We start from the raw sequence: 17,416 nt of genomic DNA on the forward strand, positions 1-17,416 counted from the left end.
AGGCTTGTCTCAGGATTCCTTGGCTTCTTAATCTGAAAAAGATTATGTTGGAGGCATTGAGTTTTAATTCAAAATATCTTTATTTACATCACTATTTACAAGGTTATAGAACATTAGGACATAGCTACAGCTACACTCTGAGGTGCTTCTCACGTTTCTCCTCTCAGTGAGTGACATCACTATGACAAAGCTCCTTAGGCACATGCTCAGTAGCTATCATTGTAGTCAACCCTTTACAGAGTGGTGACTTGTTATGACTGCAATCAGTCTAATCAGTCTAAGTAGTTCTGATGAACAGAGGCTATAGAGAGGCTATAGACGTCTGTCTGTATGCACTGCTCACCTGTTTTTCTATATGATGTGTTTGAAAGGAATTGTTAGGAAATGGTTTGACAAAATCTGGGTTATATAGTAACATTAAATGCATTTCCTTTACTTGTTTAACTTCCGCTATTTTAGGAATATACATAAATGCTCCATATTAACTTTACTTGTGAGACTCTGTTGTATTTGGTTGGTGAGTAGCTTGATGATGTCTGGAGTGCACATAAACATGCAGATACACTGCAGATTGAAAATACTCCAAATGTATGCATAGTTTAGGACTGTAGTCTGTCAACTGATTACAGAATGATATAAAGCAAGCCTTTATAAACTTCATTTACCACAGTAAATTTACACCGGCTCAGTGTAAAAAAACAAAGCACCCAATGCTTGCATGTTAATGCAGCAGTTGCCTAATAAGTGTTTCACTTTAGTTTTTAGTTAGAAGCTTCTAAAAAATGCACTCTGCAAAAATACAATATGGCTTATGTTTTTTTTCAGGGCAGCCCTCAGTAGTACTCTCACCCCTGAGTCAGAAGGTGAGGATTCAAGAAGAACTCCAGAGACTTGCATGTAAAACATAGGCTGACACTCCAGTGCAGCACTGAAGGATAAAAGCAAAAAACTGTGGATGCTGGAAATCCAAAACAAAATCAAAAATAAAAATACCTGGAAAAACTCAGCAGGTCTGACAGCATCTGCGGAGAGGAATACAGTTAACGTTTCGAGTCCATATGACTCTTACTGAAGCAGTGCTGCATTGTCAGATGTGCCACCTTTCAGATGGGGTGTTAAACCGAGACCCTCTTGGGTGAAAGTAAAAGATCCTATGCCTATATTTTGAATTTTTAAGAAGAGCTGTGAAGTTCTCCCCTCTGTCCTGGGCGATATCCAACCCTTAACCAACATCACAATACAATTTATCTGGTCATCATCAATGTTATCTGGGGGACCTTGTTAAGTGCAAATTGGCTACCACATTTCCTACATTACAACAGTAATTACACTTCAAAACTTCACTGGTAGTAAATGCTCTGGATGATTCTAGGGTCTTGAAAAACGGTATATACATGCAAGGCCTTTTTTAAATGTCACGGAATGCAGTGCTCTTATTATTTAAGAAATTGCAACCTCCAATTAACTTATATTTTGAACTTATCACTGACTTTGTTGAGGCAATACCAGCATTTTTTCACCTTTATTTTCAAATGTATGACTGGATAGTTATTTAAACACGATCAAGAAGTTTTGCAAACTAGAGAATCATGAGGTGGAATCTCTGAAAGCAACTCCAATGAATATGGAGCTGAGTTGGCAATTTAAATGTTTTAATTAGAACATAAGAACATAAGAAATAGGAGCAGGAGTAGGCCATTCGGCCCCTCAAGCCTGCCCCACCATTCAATAAGATCATGGCTGACCTGCCCCAGGCCTCAGCTCCTCTTTCGTGCCAATTCCTCATAGCCCTCAACTCCCCGATATTTTAAAAATCTATCTACCTCCTCTTTAAATACTTTCAGTGATCTAGCCTTCGCAGGTCTCTGGGATAGAGAATTCCAGACATTCACTACTCTCTGAGAGAAGAAATTCCTTCACATCTCAGTTTTAAATAAGCGTCCCCTTATTCTGTAACTACGTCCCCTAGTTTGAGATTCCCCCACTGGTGGAAACATCCTCTCAACATCTACCCTGTCAAGCTCCCTCAGAATCTTGCACGTTTCAATAAGATCACCCCTCATTCTTCTAAACTCTAATGAATAAAGGCCTATCCTGTTTAGCCTTTCTTGATAAGTCAATCCCTTCATCCCAGGAATTAGCCTAGTGAATCTCCTTTGAACTGCCTCCAATGCCAAAAACTTTGCACAGTATTCCAGGTGCGGCATCACCAACACCCTGTACAGTTGTAATAAGACTTACTTATTTTTAAACTCCAACCCTCTAGCAATACAGGCCAAAATTCCATTTGCCTTCTTAATTACTTGCTGCACCTTTTGTGTTTCATGCACAAGAACACCCAGATCCCTCTGTGCTGCATTTTTTTGGAGTCTCTCTCCACTTAAATAATAGCCTGCCTTTTGTTTCTTCCTACCAAAGTGCATGACCTCACACTTTCATACATTAAACTCCATCTGCCAAGTTTTTGCCCACTCACTCAACCTATTTATGCCCCCTTGCAGATTCCTTATGTCCTCATCACAACATGCCCTCCCACCTATTTTTGTATCGTTAGCAAATTTGGATACATTACGCTCTGCCCCCTCCTCCAAGTCATTAATATAGATAGGCTGGAAACCTCTTCTTTAACCTGATTTTCAGGTTTCCAAAACTTGAAAGCAAAATTAAAGGGAGGTGAGGATGACTCAGAAGACAAGTCTGTTTACAGCACTTCTATGGGTCAGCAGGAGCAAATGTGCCTTTCTCTGCATTCCCCAGGACCCCAAAAGCTCCCTCCACCATCAGACCCCCACACGCCCCTCATACAGAGACTATCCAGAGTCAGAATTGGATCTACCTCATGCTTCCAATAGCAACTACAACTCCAGGACTGGGGCCGTGGCCTGCTACAGAATGCTCCCTTCCTGACTGGGAACCAAGTCTGTCCATTAGGCTGTTCCGGGTGGGGAGTCTACAGCAAAGAACATGCACGCTGTGGAGTCAAACCTCCCGAACATGTGGGGAAACTCGGGTTTTTAGGTTTCAGAACCATGACTCTGTCCCCTCCGCTGAAGCAACCCATCAGTCAAAATCAGGGCCTAAATCATGAATACAATTACTAACTGTCTCTCTTTAACCCCTGTCCAAGAGGTTAATGTCATCTCCAGTGGTCTAAGGAAGCAAACATCACGCACACTTTCCAAATAGCAGTAATCACCTGTTGACATGCTTGGATCCACTTTTTTATTTATTTATTCGTTCATGGGATGTGGGCATCACTGGCTAAGTCAGCGTTTATTGCCCACCCCTAATTGCCCTTGAGAAGGTGGTGGCGAGCCATCTTCTTGGTCCACTGCAGTCCTGGGCTGCTTTCTTTTGTTACTTATCCTATTTATCCCTACAGAGGTACACCTCAGATTTGCTATTTTTTCAATTAACTCCTTCAGATGCTATATGCTATGGCTCGGCAACATTCTAAATCAGAAGGAACCACCTAAAGTGTAAACAGTTCATTCTGGCAAGATTCAGAAATAAAGCATTCTGATTGGTTAACTTCCATCAGGATGTTTTGCAGACACAAGCTTGAGAATTGGGGAGATTTAGCGGTAATATGCAATGAGGGAACAAATGGATTTCTCCCAGTCACCAATTCAAGCAGAAACAGTTGGTTTGAGCATAAAGTAAGTTTTTTGTTTAATTTAAATCCAAATGTGACATTCCTTTTAGAATGTATAACACTCTAGCAAAAACGTAGTTTGGTATAACATCGCTTTTACGTCCGTTGGTTTATGGCATATTGAATGATAGTTTGTGACCATCCAAACAGCCTTGGTCTTTAGTCTAATATTTCTTGAGTGGTTGTGAGTTTGGCCGTTTTGCTGTATTTAGAACAGTAATGTCAATTTGCAGGCTCCTGTTGTGTAGCACTATTTAAGAGAAGGTGACAGACCTCCATGTGCAGATCATGCTTGGGCCGTCCATTTTGCACAAAGATAAAATCAATGGCAGAGGGAGATTATTGGTACTGTGGACTCCTATTGGCCATGTAATCCACTTGGGAGGCTAATTTTTAACAACAGCTTTACTTAGTACGTGATATCAGATTAAATGCTATGTCACAAAACCCTGTGATTCAGAAGGCTGTGCAGAAAATATGTAATGTTACAGCATCCAAAAGATATCCTGAATTAAGGTAAAAAAGGATTATGAACAGGAGAAAAATCCAACATGTTCCTGCAAATTTTTTAAATAACATTTAAAGCTGTTTTAATTTGTATTCAGTTATCATATGAATGATGAATTACACTAATGTAGGCAAATTCTAAATTGATTATTCTAAGAAGTCCGGATTGAAATAAAAAAAACATTTCTAATAGTTATCAAATGGTCATATTTTATCTCAATTAATTTTTGCTTTAATCACTTTTTATTGATACAATTATTGCATCAATTTGGTTTGAGTTTGCTTTATGACTTATTATTAAACACAATTATACGGAAAAATTCAAACTGAACGGTTTATTAAGAGTACTATGATACTGGAGCACACACAGTAGATATAAGTAACCATCTTTCTATCCCAATTAATCGTTAGAAGGTTTAAAGAAAACTTCCTATTTTCAAGTCCTTCACTTTACAGCGCTTTGCTCAGTAATGCTTTAGTTTAACTTTACCGATTGCTTTCCGTTGTAAATGTTTTCCAAATACAAGATCGCAAGTGGCATATACAGGAATGAGTCATGCTGGGTTTTACTTAATCTCAGGAATTAAATCTGAATGTGGACCAAACAACAACGCAGCAATAATCTTTTTTTTCTCTACATTTATTTGATGGATTATGTATTTTAGTAAAATATCCATAGCATTAAAAAAAAATAGCAATTTAAATTTGTGCAATTTACCTTTTGATGACTCACAGGAGAAAAGATGAGAGAAGATCCTGGAGCCACACTCTGCACTTCAGGGACAGATTGGAATCAAATCTCGAGATTTTGTGAAATCCAGGTAAACTAACAAGTCTGCAATGGGAATCAACAAAAGTTGATTTAAGAGTTATTCTAAAATCTAGGAATATAAAGGATATTAGTAAAACTTTAAATTGGGGAACCTTTGCTGCAAGCAAGTGAAGAGTCATACAGACTCGAAACGTTAACGGTATTCCTCTCTGCAGATGCTGTCAGACCTGCTGAGTTTTTCCAGGTATTTCTGTTTTTGTGCTTCAATTAAACCTTTCCCTGTACCATAGAATAGAAAACCATTATATCCTGCCATCTTGTGGCCATAGATTGTATTTACAAGTTACGATATACTCTGGTCCAGAGCACGGCAACCTGAATTAAATTAAAGGCATGTCTAGATCAGTTTCAAGTATTTTGCTTTAAACATTAGCAACATAAACAGCTCAAAAACTGTAAAAATGTAAATTTTAATTATAAAAACATGCATATTGGCATAAGCAATTGCCTGGGACTAATCACGCTCCATAGGCTCCTCAAACTGTGGCGCTGGTGCAGTACTGGCACTATTTATAAACTACAATGTGAATGGGAGAGTGCATTACACTCCATAAAAGTTCACCAATCTTTGGCTGCTAAAAATCAAAAGCTTTAACCCAGCCTGACCGGTGGGAATGGAGTGGGTGAATGATTCAAATCATGAAAATTGATTTCACGTGCATTCCCAATGGAAATCCCCCAACCACCAATTTTGGCTCTGAAGCAGACTCAGGTGACAGGAGTAGGCAGGTAAATAAATTCGAATCAGGATCCTATGACTTTATTAGGATGCTGACACATTTTTAACTAGGAGGGACAGCAGTCCTGATCAGCTAAACATATTGTAATGGATATGCTGCACAAACTGATCGTGACTGGATTAAAGGGGCAGTTAGCTGCAGGCACATAGGCCAATAGGATCCACGTGCCATTGTGAATCGTACATTTTTAAGCCAGTACTGACCTTCCAGTTTGCTTCTTTCTGATTTTTTTCTCCACACCTGTTGTAATATACCTTTAAGGAATAGCAGCATGCCTTCTAGTGATGGCATACTGCTATCTCTTAAAGGCATATTATAACATTGCCTATCCTCATTAAGCACTCATGACATGTGGGTCACTCCTTTGGATGGACAGTTAGAGGAAGAGAAGGAGCAGCCTGAACAACCAGGACAAGCAGCAAGTGGGCCAATTAGAAGGCAGCAGGTGAGCGCGGCTGCACGTAGAAAATTATATCCAACTGTCCTGGTGTATAGGCCCAGATTTAATCCCTTAGATATTTTTTCACGGTGGTCGGGAGGAGGCTGTGTTTCACCAGGTAGGTTGTTTCTCACTATGCGGGACATGCTGATTGCTACATTGGGGGTTATAATTTACTGGTAACTGTATAAGTCACCACTGCCCTTAAAGTTACAGTCATTGAGCTCCATCCAGGTGACTGACTATTGAGGGGACATCTCCTGCATCTCCCAGTCTGCAGTGCACAGCTTCCTCTAACAGGTCACCAGTGCCCTCATTGCCAGAGCAAACCAGATATACTGCCACAACAGATGTAAGTAGCCAGAATAAGTAAGCTCTAGGGTTTGCAGCAATGACCTGCTTCTCTCATGTCCAGGGAATAACAGACTGCACTCATATAGCTATCAGAATGCCAGAAGAAGGGTCAGCAGCTTATTTCAACATAAAGGCCTTCCACTGTATCACTATTCAACTAGTGTGTGATCACCACTGATGGATAATGCTAATCTGTACCAATCCCAGTGCCAGCTGCACAATATTTTCAATATGTGATTTTTTTTCTGTCATTCAGAAGCATTCGAGGATGGCTGCTGTGGGACAAGGGATACCCCCTCCCCTTACATGCATGGCTGATGAAACTCCCTACAAGCCTATAGTATCTGAGCAACTCAAGTTCAAAGAGAGCCAGAGACCATTCGGAGCTTCAAAGGACATACCAGTAGCATATTGAAGAAAAGGTTCAGGTTCTATGACCACTCTGCGAGCTCCCTACACTAATGTTCAGACAAAGCGGGCAGCAAAATTGTAGCTTACTCCACTCTGTACACCTAGGCAATGCAAAGAAGATTGGAGTTGGAGGACGCACAACCACCAGAAGCGATTTCATCAGATCAGAAAGAATTGGATGAAGACAAGGAAGGACCACAAGAAGGAGATGCTGTGCCACATATTGCTGCTATGGTGGCCTGTGAGCTGCAAGAACAAAACTTTCAGTGACCTCCTCAATCACCTGCTGAGTATTTCTGGCATTCCCTCCTTAGGTTTCCAGCACCCACAGTATTTTGCCTTTTGTTGTACATTAAGTGCTTGTTTGTAATGATGATGAGAAGCGGTATACTGTGCCCTTGTGCTGGATGATGAGGGCTGCAGTCAACTGGAGGGAATTGCTCAAAACTCTGAGGGAGTGTGGAAAGGACTGTTACATGTGTTGTCGAGAGAGATGCAAAAAGCGAAGAGGAGTACTCATCCTGCTACACTTGTAATGTCAACATCATTGTAATGCTTCCTGCACTGCATCCAGATCCTGGGTGTGATGTGGCTCCCACAGCTGGCAATTTCAGCACTGTCTTTTCATGCTAGATGTATTGAACCCTCTTCCCACGAGCTGAAGAGAGCTTCCTTTATAGACCTGACCTCTTCCAGGGACCTCCAAGTTAGCTCCAAGAGAGCCTGAGGGCTTGCCAATGACTCATGTTGAATCAGTTTTGATCCATCGCTCCAACAGGGAACTCCATAAGATCACAATCCAACTTTGCTTAAAGAGCTGCATTCCACTTTAAGTAGGTCACTGGCTGACCCGCTAGTAACTGTTCTGGCAATGCGTGTAGATTTTGGGTTTCCCTTCATATCAACGAATTGGGTGGGAAACCTGCCTGCATGATTCTAATGAGGCTCAGAAATTAAAATGCTGTCGTGCCTGTGCAGTTGTGTCCGTGGATATGTGAAAAATGAATGCTTTATTTTTTTTAAAAAACATGGAGAATGCACAACTTGCGTTGTAACATATGGAGTCGAGGGCGTCAGGTGACTTCCCTCCTTGTCTGTCAGTATACATGAAACCGCCCAATGCTGGAAGCTAGCCTGCTTGTCTGTTAAAGACATTAAAGTGTAAACAACTTTTTTTGGGACATTCCATTGAGAAGACATTAAAATACAACAGGTCTTTCCTGTGGAGTTAACAGCTGTTATTGTCCAAATAACTACAGAAATTAGTGCACAATGGCCCCCACAGACTTACTGGCTGTAGAATGGAATGCCACAGAAATGAGTGTCAGGAGGCCCCATTCTATCACAAGGGAGATGCAAGTGGCTGAGATCCAAACTCCATTGTGTGTCAATGCTCAGGTCATCATAGACCATTTGCATGGACAATGAGAAAGCCAATATAATGTTCAACTGACAGGAACCAGTTTGTAATAAGAAACATTTATTAATACACATCTTGAGGGACGCCTCATGTCAGTCAGTCTGGGAGACAGAGACTCAGAGGGAAGAGACCCTGCCCAGCAACTAAAAGACCCTGCCTAGAATCCATTAACAGGCAGAGAAGTGGGAGTAGCCTTTTACCTACAGATTTGAAGAACCAAGTCATATCTTTGCTGCAGGAGCTCAACTGTACCTTCAACTGGAACAAAGCAAAAAATTACTGTTGCAATGAGTGAGCCACTGTAAATTCATTGCCAGAAACTTCCAACCTCCATTTTCTTCAATGAACCAAAAGGGAATCATCAGGCCTGCAACATTTCAAGCTTCCATCTCAAAAGACTCAAGTGTAACAGTGCTTTCTTTTTTAAAAAAACTTAAGTGCATGCTACTTCTTTTGTAACCATCTTTGTGTGTGTGTGTGTGTTGTGTGTGTGTGTTGTGCATGTGTGATTGCACTGTTGTGAATACATTCAGGTGTTGAGAAATAAATATTTATTCTTCCTTTTTTTAAACTTAGGAGAAAACCTATCTTTTTTCTGGTATTAAGAGTCACAGCACTCAAGCAGTTAAAACTCTTTTTCTTTAACACATGTATCTGCAGTCACTCAAGAAGTGGAAAAGGATGAACCATTCTACCATCTCTCCCTGTCCGTAACAATACTCAGGCCTGTTTATTGGGCCAGCAGGTGGTCAAGCTCATCTGCTGCCTGCTTACCCAAAACCTATCCAGAGTTAAAAATGTGGCCCAACTTTTTTAATTTGGAAAAACAGAAAAGCAACCAACTGTACCACCAAAGATTTAAAAACGGGATAGAAGGTGGCTTACAAACCATGGCAGGTGTGAAATAAAACAATGGGCGGAATCAGCCCAGATTTGCACTAAGTACTGTACCAGCTGGGAAAAAGAATGTTTTACCCGCTGGCTGCAATGGCAACTTTTCAGGCCATATCGTCCCAATCCCACCTCATGCATTCCCAGGAAACAGGCTGGTTCACTGGCGGGCAGCCTCCGATTCATCTGCCATGCTGTCATCTCACCGCTTTCTCACGCTGGATGCCAGGTTTAAAGTGTAGCCACGCGCACACGTCTCAATGCTTCCAGCCCAGGACTGCTGCAAAGAAGACATAGCCCCAAAAGGCAAGAAGACTGATTTAGTGCCGCATCCCTGGGATGCCTTCTGGACACCGTTGGAGCTCACTGCAATATCCTTTACCCTCGCCCTGCCCGCAGGAGGCTCATCAGTCTCACCGCTGCAGCTTGGGAGGAGCTGTCTGAGATGGTGTGCAAAATGGCGTCGTTCTCCTAGTTGGGTGGGAACAGTCAGCTGAAAGTGGCGCGAAAAGCTGGGACTCCACTGCGAAGCGGGAAACAGCCCCCTCTAACTGAAATGGTTGGCCATCCATTGCAAGAAGAGGATGAATGATCTCATCCGTGCTGTCAGGGTAAGGCAACCATCTCATCACTCTCAACTCACGCACTCACAAGCCCATCACACATTCACTGGCATCTCGCTCACTGCCAGCTCAAGGGACATCACCACTCACTCTCTCACACACACCCTCACATCTCCATCTGGCTTCATTTCCTCTGGAGACTGCCTCATCAGCCCTCACCATCTTGAGGGCACTTGCACAGATCAACATGTGTCTCCACATACACCCTTGGATATCCCCCTTCTCCATTACTGCCCTAGCCCTGCAGCCTCTTCCCTTGCCTGAGGCCACATCTCCCCCTTCCCCAAGCAAGCCATAGGCCTCCAGCCATTGAAAAACCACCCCCGCCTCATGGCTGGTCTCGTAAGTAGAGACCTGCCCGTGAACCCCCCTAAAAGTGATGTGGTGCTGTCTGCAAAGCCTGGCACAGATGACCGTGAGTGTTGCCTGAAGCAAGGTAGGCAAACAAGTGCTGAAGTCCCAAGTGAAGTGCAGCTCGCCAAGTGCACGTCGCTTATGTCCAGTCTCGAAACACGTCGGCGTGCAATCACGACCTCTGTAGTAATTATAGTTTTGATGAATGTAGGACTGTAGCTTTAAGAATAATCTTGTGTTGTAAAATCGCATGATCTGTGTAAACCAATCAGTTAGCAGCACGGGAAACCTCTAGGCGGGAGTTCTTCTTTAGTTATAGAGTTAGATGCACAAATATAGCTGCTGCTGACTTTTAAATAAAGTTCACTGTTTGCACCAAGAAAAGTTGCCTGGAAAATCAACTGTATAACAAACTGGTGACAAGGATAAATCAGATCCGGTACTGTCCCTTGCCCAGCGATTGTGAGTATTTAAGATAATTAAAAAGAAAGGAAGATATAGTCATCCGAGATGCCACAGCTTGGCAGAATTGATCCCTTCAAGCCAGCTGCAGATGACTGGTCTCAATATATAAAACGTCTTGCATTCTACTTTCAAGTCAGCGAAATCACCGGGGAGCAAAAGAGGAGAGTGATTCTCCTGATTATTTCAGGAGCAAGACCTACAGTTTAATTTGATGCATGACAGCCTCCAGTGCTCCTGAATCAAAGACCTTCAGTGCATTAGTGGACCTGATTAAGGGATATTTCCAACCCAAGCCCTTAGTCACAATGCAGAGGTTCAGGTTCAATTCATGGAATAGAGCCTTAGGGGAGACCGTTGCTACCAACGTGGTGAAATTAAAACAATTAACAGAATATTGTGATTTCAGTGAAACCCTGAATGATATGCTCAGGGATTGTTTGGTCTGTGGTGTGCAAGAGGATGCTATTCCGTAAAGATTGCTGGCTGAAGTGGACCTTGATTTTAAGAAAGCGTTAGAAATAGTGCTTGCGATGGAAAGCGCTGTAAGGGATTCACAAGTGAATCAAGGTGTGCAAAATGGCGTCGTTCTCCTAGTTGGGTGGGAACAATCAGCTGAAAGTGGCGCGAAGAGCTGGGACTACACTGCGAAGCGGGAAACAGCCCCCGCTAACCGAAAATTTAGAGGAAACACCTTAGCAGCAAATTCGAAAACTAATTTTTATCGATGTGAAAACAATCACACTCCTAACGATTGGAAATTTTAAAAAATGGAGTGTTATTTTTGTCACAAAAGAGGCCACATACGGAAACATTGAAAAGCAAGATTAAAACAGGCTTCCAGGCAACAAATGAAGTCCAATGAAGTATATAGTCTGGAAGAACCAGAAACAAACAATTCTGACATTTATTCCTTATTCAACATGAAAGTTGGGAAGACAGAGCCAATTACTGTCACATTGCAAGTGAATGGTAAACCCTTAACAATGGAAGTAGACACTGGTGCTTCTACCACTGTAGTAGGGGAGCACACTTTCAGATATTTAAATAAAGGTCATCAACCGTTAAATTTGGAACAAATATCTGCTAAGTTGAAAACATACACAGGCGAAGAAATCCAGGTAAAAGGTATCACCAGAGTACCTGTTTATTATAGACAGCAAACAGCACAACTACCAGTAATGGTATTAGAAGGCAGAGGACCAAGTCTTCTAGGTCAAAATTGGTTGAGGGAAATTAACCTTGATTGGCCAGTGAGATTTCAAAAGGAAGCAGGAAGAGTTCCTGAGTTGGAAAAGGAACAAGGCAAGGTACTTTAGAAAGAGCCTGGAGAGTCCAAGGACTGCAACAGGATGAAAAAGGAGTGTGTAAACACTCAGCAACCTGAAGAAATGAAGACTGTCTTAAAATGACAGGGAAGAACAGCAGAAGTAACCCAAGGAGACTCTGCTGAATGACAGAATTCAAGATGAAGGGGGGTAAGCTTCATAAAGAAAGGAAAACCTGTTGAAAGACCTTCACACACTACAAGGATCCCTCAGGTCAAAGCTGGCACTTCTGGAAAATTATGCTGAGAAACAGGAAGAATTTAACATCACTCTGAACAAACTGAAAACGAATTGGCAGAGAAGACGCAGCAATATTCAAAGTTTCATGAGGAAGCCAACAGATACAAGAAGGAGGCAGAAGAGCTGAAGAATCAGCTGAATGTAGCTAAAGAGGTTTTGATAGCAAAAGTTGTAGAACTTTCCGAGATGTGAGTAGACAATGAAGTCATGGGTAGCTCAACTACTGAACTAAGACAGGTTGAGATTTCACCTGAGAGAAGTCTGGCTGACAGTGAAGTCAAAAAGAATGCCAAAACTCTGTAGCAGAAAGAAGTCATGTAGGAAAGAATGCAGAGTTACTGATGAGGCGAATAAGATATCGAACATGGTTTTACGACAATTGGCAATGGTTTCATGGTCATCATCAGACTTTTAATTCCAGATTTTTGTTGAATTCAAATTTCCCCAACCACCCTGGGTCTCTGAAATATTAGTCCAGTGACAATGCCACTATGCAACCACCTCCCCCAAAATATTGTAATGTCATGAGATAAATATCTTTGTAAATACAAAATGTACCGAAAAGCTAAAGGGGAAGGAATGGAGTGCTTATAGTTTTGAGCAACGTAGGACTGTAGCTTTAAGAATAATCCTGTGTTGTAAAATCACATGATCTGTGTAAGACAATGAGTTATCAGTGCAGGAAACCTCTAGGGGGGAGTTCTTCTTTAGTTATAGGGTTAGATGCACACATGTAGCTGCTGCTATCTTGTAAATAAAGTTCAATGTTTCCACCAAGAAAAGTTGCCTGGAAAATCAACTTTATAACACCAACATGCCCAGATGATCCAGCATGGGGGATGATTACAGCAAGCTGGGCTTATAATGATATGCAGATGTATTGAAATAAAATTCTCGATGTACGGCAGTGGGAAATGTGGCCCGCCATTGACGGGCACACCGGACGATTGCAAGATGGTTTCATGACATTGTGAAACGGAGTTTTGGCCTTCCCGCCATATTGTCCGCTAACGCCCGCCATGACGCCTGACACCAACCGGCACAGAAAATTTCGCCCAATGGAACAAATTCTTGGAGTTGGAGGTCGTTGCATTCATCAGCAATTTCCCCTCATGCTCTCTCTGAGCTCATCTTGTCCATGAAACAAAATTCCTGCTCCTTCGAACTTATTCCCACTAATTGCTGACCATCCAGCTTCTTTCCTGGCTCCCATGTTAGCTGATATTGTTAAGCTGATATGATTCTCTCCCCTCAGATACTGTCCCTCTCCCCCTCAAATTTGTCATCATCACTGCTGTCCTCAAAAGACTAATCCTTGACCCCTCTATCCTTGCAAACTACTGCCTCATCCCCAAACTCCCTTTCCTCTCAAGTTCTTGAGCGTGCTATCACCTCCCAAATCCCTGGAACTCAATGTTTGAATCCCTCCTATCAGATTGCTGCCCCATTAAAGAACTGAAACAGTTCTTACCAAAATCACAAATGACATCCTATGTGACCATGACAAAGGTAAACTATCCCTCCTTGTCCTTCTTAACCTGCCTACAGCCTTTGACATGGTTGACCACACCATCCTCCTCCAGTGCCTCTCCACTGCTGTCCAACTGGGGGCCCCAGAGCTGCACTCACCTGGTTCCATTCATATCTATCCAGTCATAGGCAGAGAATCACTTGAAATGGCTTCCCTTCCCACTTCCACATCACTACCTCTGGTGTCCCCCAAGGATCTATCCTCAGTTCCTTTTATTTTACATCTATATGCTGCCCCTTAGTGACATCATTCAAAAACACAGAGTTAACTTGCCATATGTACATTGATGGCACCCACCTCTACCTCTCCACCGTCTCTCTCGACTCCTCCATTGTTTCTGATTTGTAACACTGCTTTGGTCATCCAATAATGGATGAGTAGAAATTTGCTCCAACTAAATGTTGGAAAGGCATTGCCTTTGCTGCCCACCACAATCTCCATTCCCTCAGCACCAACTCCATCCCTCTCACTGGCTGTTGCCAGAGGCTGAATCAGACTGTTCATCACCTGGGCGTCACTTTTGACCCCAAGTTGAGCTTCCGCCCATATATCTGTGCCATTACTAAGACTGTCTATTTCTATCTCTGTAAGATCATCAATTCAACCCTAGCCTCAGCTCATCTGTTGCTGAAACCCTCACCTATGTCTTTGTTACCTCTAGTCTTGACAATTCCAACAGATGTCTGGCTGCCCTCCCATGGTCTATCTTCTGTCAAGTTGAGGTCATCCAAAACTTTGCTGCCTGCACCCTAACTCAAGCCCTGTTCACTCATCACCGCTATGCTCGTTGACCTACATTGGTCCCAGTTAAGCAATGCCTTGATTTTGAAATTCTCATCCTTGTTTTCAAATTTATCCTTGGCTTCATGTGCCCCCTCTCTATAATTTCCTTCAGCTTCACAACCCCCTAAGTTGTCTACACATCTAATTCTTGCCTCTTGAGCAACTCGATTTTAATCACTCCACCATTGCTGGCCTTATCTTCAATTGCACAGGTCCTAAACTCTGGAATTCCCTCCCTAAACCTGATTGACTCTCTACCACTCTTTCCTCCTTAAAGATGCTCTTTAAAACCTACCTTTTAGGTCAGATAATAACTTTTGATGTGCCTGTGTTAAATTTTGTTTGATAATGCTTATGTGAAGGGCCTTGGGAAGTTTTACTCTGTTAAAGATGGTGTGTGCATATGGAAGTTGTTGTAACTGATGTGATGACTGAGCTGGCATTGATATTGGCACGATCAAGATCAGAACAAACAATGGACCTAATACTTAAAGTGAAGCAGTGAAGGTGAAGGGAGATTGGAAATGGCCAAAGAATCTGACAAGGTCAGAGATGAGAAGTTCCTGCAGAATTCAAAGGCAGTGCCTCATTTTTGGGCTAAATTTCTGTGGAATGGCAATTGGAGTCAGATTGTCACTCTGCTCCTAGCTACATACATGGAAATGAAGTCGCTTCTTTCTTGCCTGACTTTCTGAACTAGGCCGGGTGAGAACAGTGGGTTCCAGAGGCCTTGTATCGAGGGCAGCTGAGTAGGTGATAAGGAAGGCACACCCACTTTTTTATGGCACTAGCTGCCATGAATCAGCAGTTTAAAAGTTCAATCACTTTGAGAAGCCAGGGACAAGGTAGGTTTGTAAGGTAAATGGGTAGGATGAGGGAGGGAGGGGGGGTGCTGGTGGGGAGGTGGCTGTAGTCAGGGATTGGGGGCTGGTGAGGGGGCAGTGGCGGGGGGAGGGAGTGGGGATGTAGTCAGGAGATGGGGGGCAGTGCGAGTGTGGGTGGCAGTGGTGAGGGCAGTTGGGGGGTGGGTGTGCAGTTGAGGAGTGGGGAGGGCAGTGAGGGGGGTGGGAGTGGAGTTGAGGGTTGGGGGGGATGGTGGGGTGGATGGTGTTTGCGAAGGGCCGTTGGGCATTCTGTGTGGGACTGCATGTGGGGAGGTTAGTCAGGGGTCCCGTGGGGTTTGGGTGGTCGGGGGGGTGGGTGGGGGGTACGTGGAGGGTCGGTGGATGTAGGGGTCAGTACTATAGTTACTCAGAAATTAGAAGTGGTTTTAATTCTTCTAACTTTTTCTGAGTAACTATTACTGTAAAACAGTTGGAACCATCTGAAGTTTGTGATTTAAATCGGAGCATCAGATGGTTCCCAGTTCAGGGCAATTGCCCATTGGAAGTTTGAACTTCCTGGGCAATTGACATGCAATCCTTACCTTGGACTTCCGGGTGGGGGGGGAGGGTGGGGTTCAACGCCCTGGGGAACAGAAGTTGTAGGTTAATGTATTTTTGTTGACTTTCTCACCCAGCAGTCAAAAAAGTTGACAGCCTGGACAACGTCTAGGAGAAAGAACCGACAGAAGAAGATTGGTAATTGGGACTGGTGAGGGAGGAGGAACATTAATCTTTGGAGTTCTCTTCCCCAGCGAGCAGTGGAGGCTGGGTTCTTGAATATACTCAAGGCTGAGTTAGACAGATTTTTGGTTGACAGGGGAGTTGAGGGTTATGGGTGACAGGCAGGAAAGGAAATGTTGGAATGTCTTTCTAGCACAAATATGATCTACGTGCTTACAAATGATTCTATCTTCCACTTGTACTTGGAAAGATAATGGACCAGTCTCTGAAACAATGGTTCCAGGAACCCAACAATGTCCACTTCCGAAATTTTGCATGAATACTGTGTCACCTGCACTGAATATGCGAGCTTTGCTGTGCATATCTTGGTTCAATTTTTGATTCCACTCTATCTTCCTTCAATTACTACATTTCCTCCCCCTTTAGTTTTTTTTTACAATTTCTATTTACTGGGAAACATTTGAATATCCAACAACATATGTACAACTTCCAGCGATTAAAGATCATGTCTTTGAGGTGCTGTCCTTACATGGCTAGAGTGGCGTGGCTACCACCTGAGGTTCCTCAACATGATGACTGAGTGTAAATGTGTAAACCAGGATGGTACATAAAAGGATACTCTTACGCAGATGATATCAGAGCCCAACATTGTATCCTTGCTAATGCTATTGGTGGAATGGCCTTATCCTCACTGAATAAACCTAGTAATGGTTTATGGTCCGACACAATGGTGAAATGTCACCTGTGCAGGGACTGATAGAATTTCTTCTCTCCGAATATCACCGATAAGCCCTCCTTTTCTAGCTGGGAATAACCCTTCTCGGTTGTGGAGAAGGTTCTTGAGACATAGCCAATGGGCCTTTCTGATCCATTTTCTATATTATGTGATAACACGGCTCCTAAGCCATAAGGAGAGGTATCACATGTTAATACCAACTCTTTCAATGGGTCATAGTGTACCAATAAACATGCTGAATGCAACAGTTTCTTCACTTTCACAAAGGCTTCCTGCTGTGAATTCCACATCCAACAGGTGTTACGGTGCCAACACAACGGATACATTTGGCAAGAAGCGGCTTTAGTAGCTGATCATACCCAGGAAGGATTTGAGTTCGGTTACATTGGATGGGGAGGGTGCATCTTTGATTGTCCAAACTTTCTTTTCTACCAGATGCAAACCCATGACATCCCCTCTGTGACCCAGGTAAGTAACTTCTGGCACTAGAAATGTGCATTTTTCCTTCTTTAACCATATGCCGGCTTCCATGAACCTTCTTGGAA

General features: G+C 42.9%; 1 long non-coding RNA gene across 1 annotated transcript in view; it reads left to right on the forward strand.

The window, feature by feature from the left end:
* Window positions 1-13,045, forward strand: part of LOC144693813 (uncharacterized) — a 31,474-nt gene extending 18,429 nt beyond the window's left edge. Inside the window, exons 3-4 of the long non-coding RNA XR_013579602.1 lie at window positions 4,898-4,983; window positions 6,784-13,045. This is a non-coding gene — a long non-coding RNA (uncharacterized LOC144693813). The remainder of the gene's footprint in view (window positions 1-4,897; window positions 4,984-6,783) is intronic.
* Window positions 13,046-17,416: the final 4,371 nt, after the last annotated feature.

The sequence above is a fragment of the Cetorhinus maximus genome, chromosome 19 (assembly GCF_964194155.1).
Source record: "Cetorhinus maximus chromosome 19, sCetMax3.hap1.1, whole genome shotgun sequence".
In the NCBI taxonomy this organism is placed as follows: domain Eukaryota; kingdom Metazoa; phylum Chordata; class Chondrichthyes; order Lamniformes; family Cetorhinidae; genus Cetorhinus; species Cetorhinus maximus.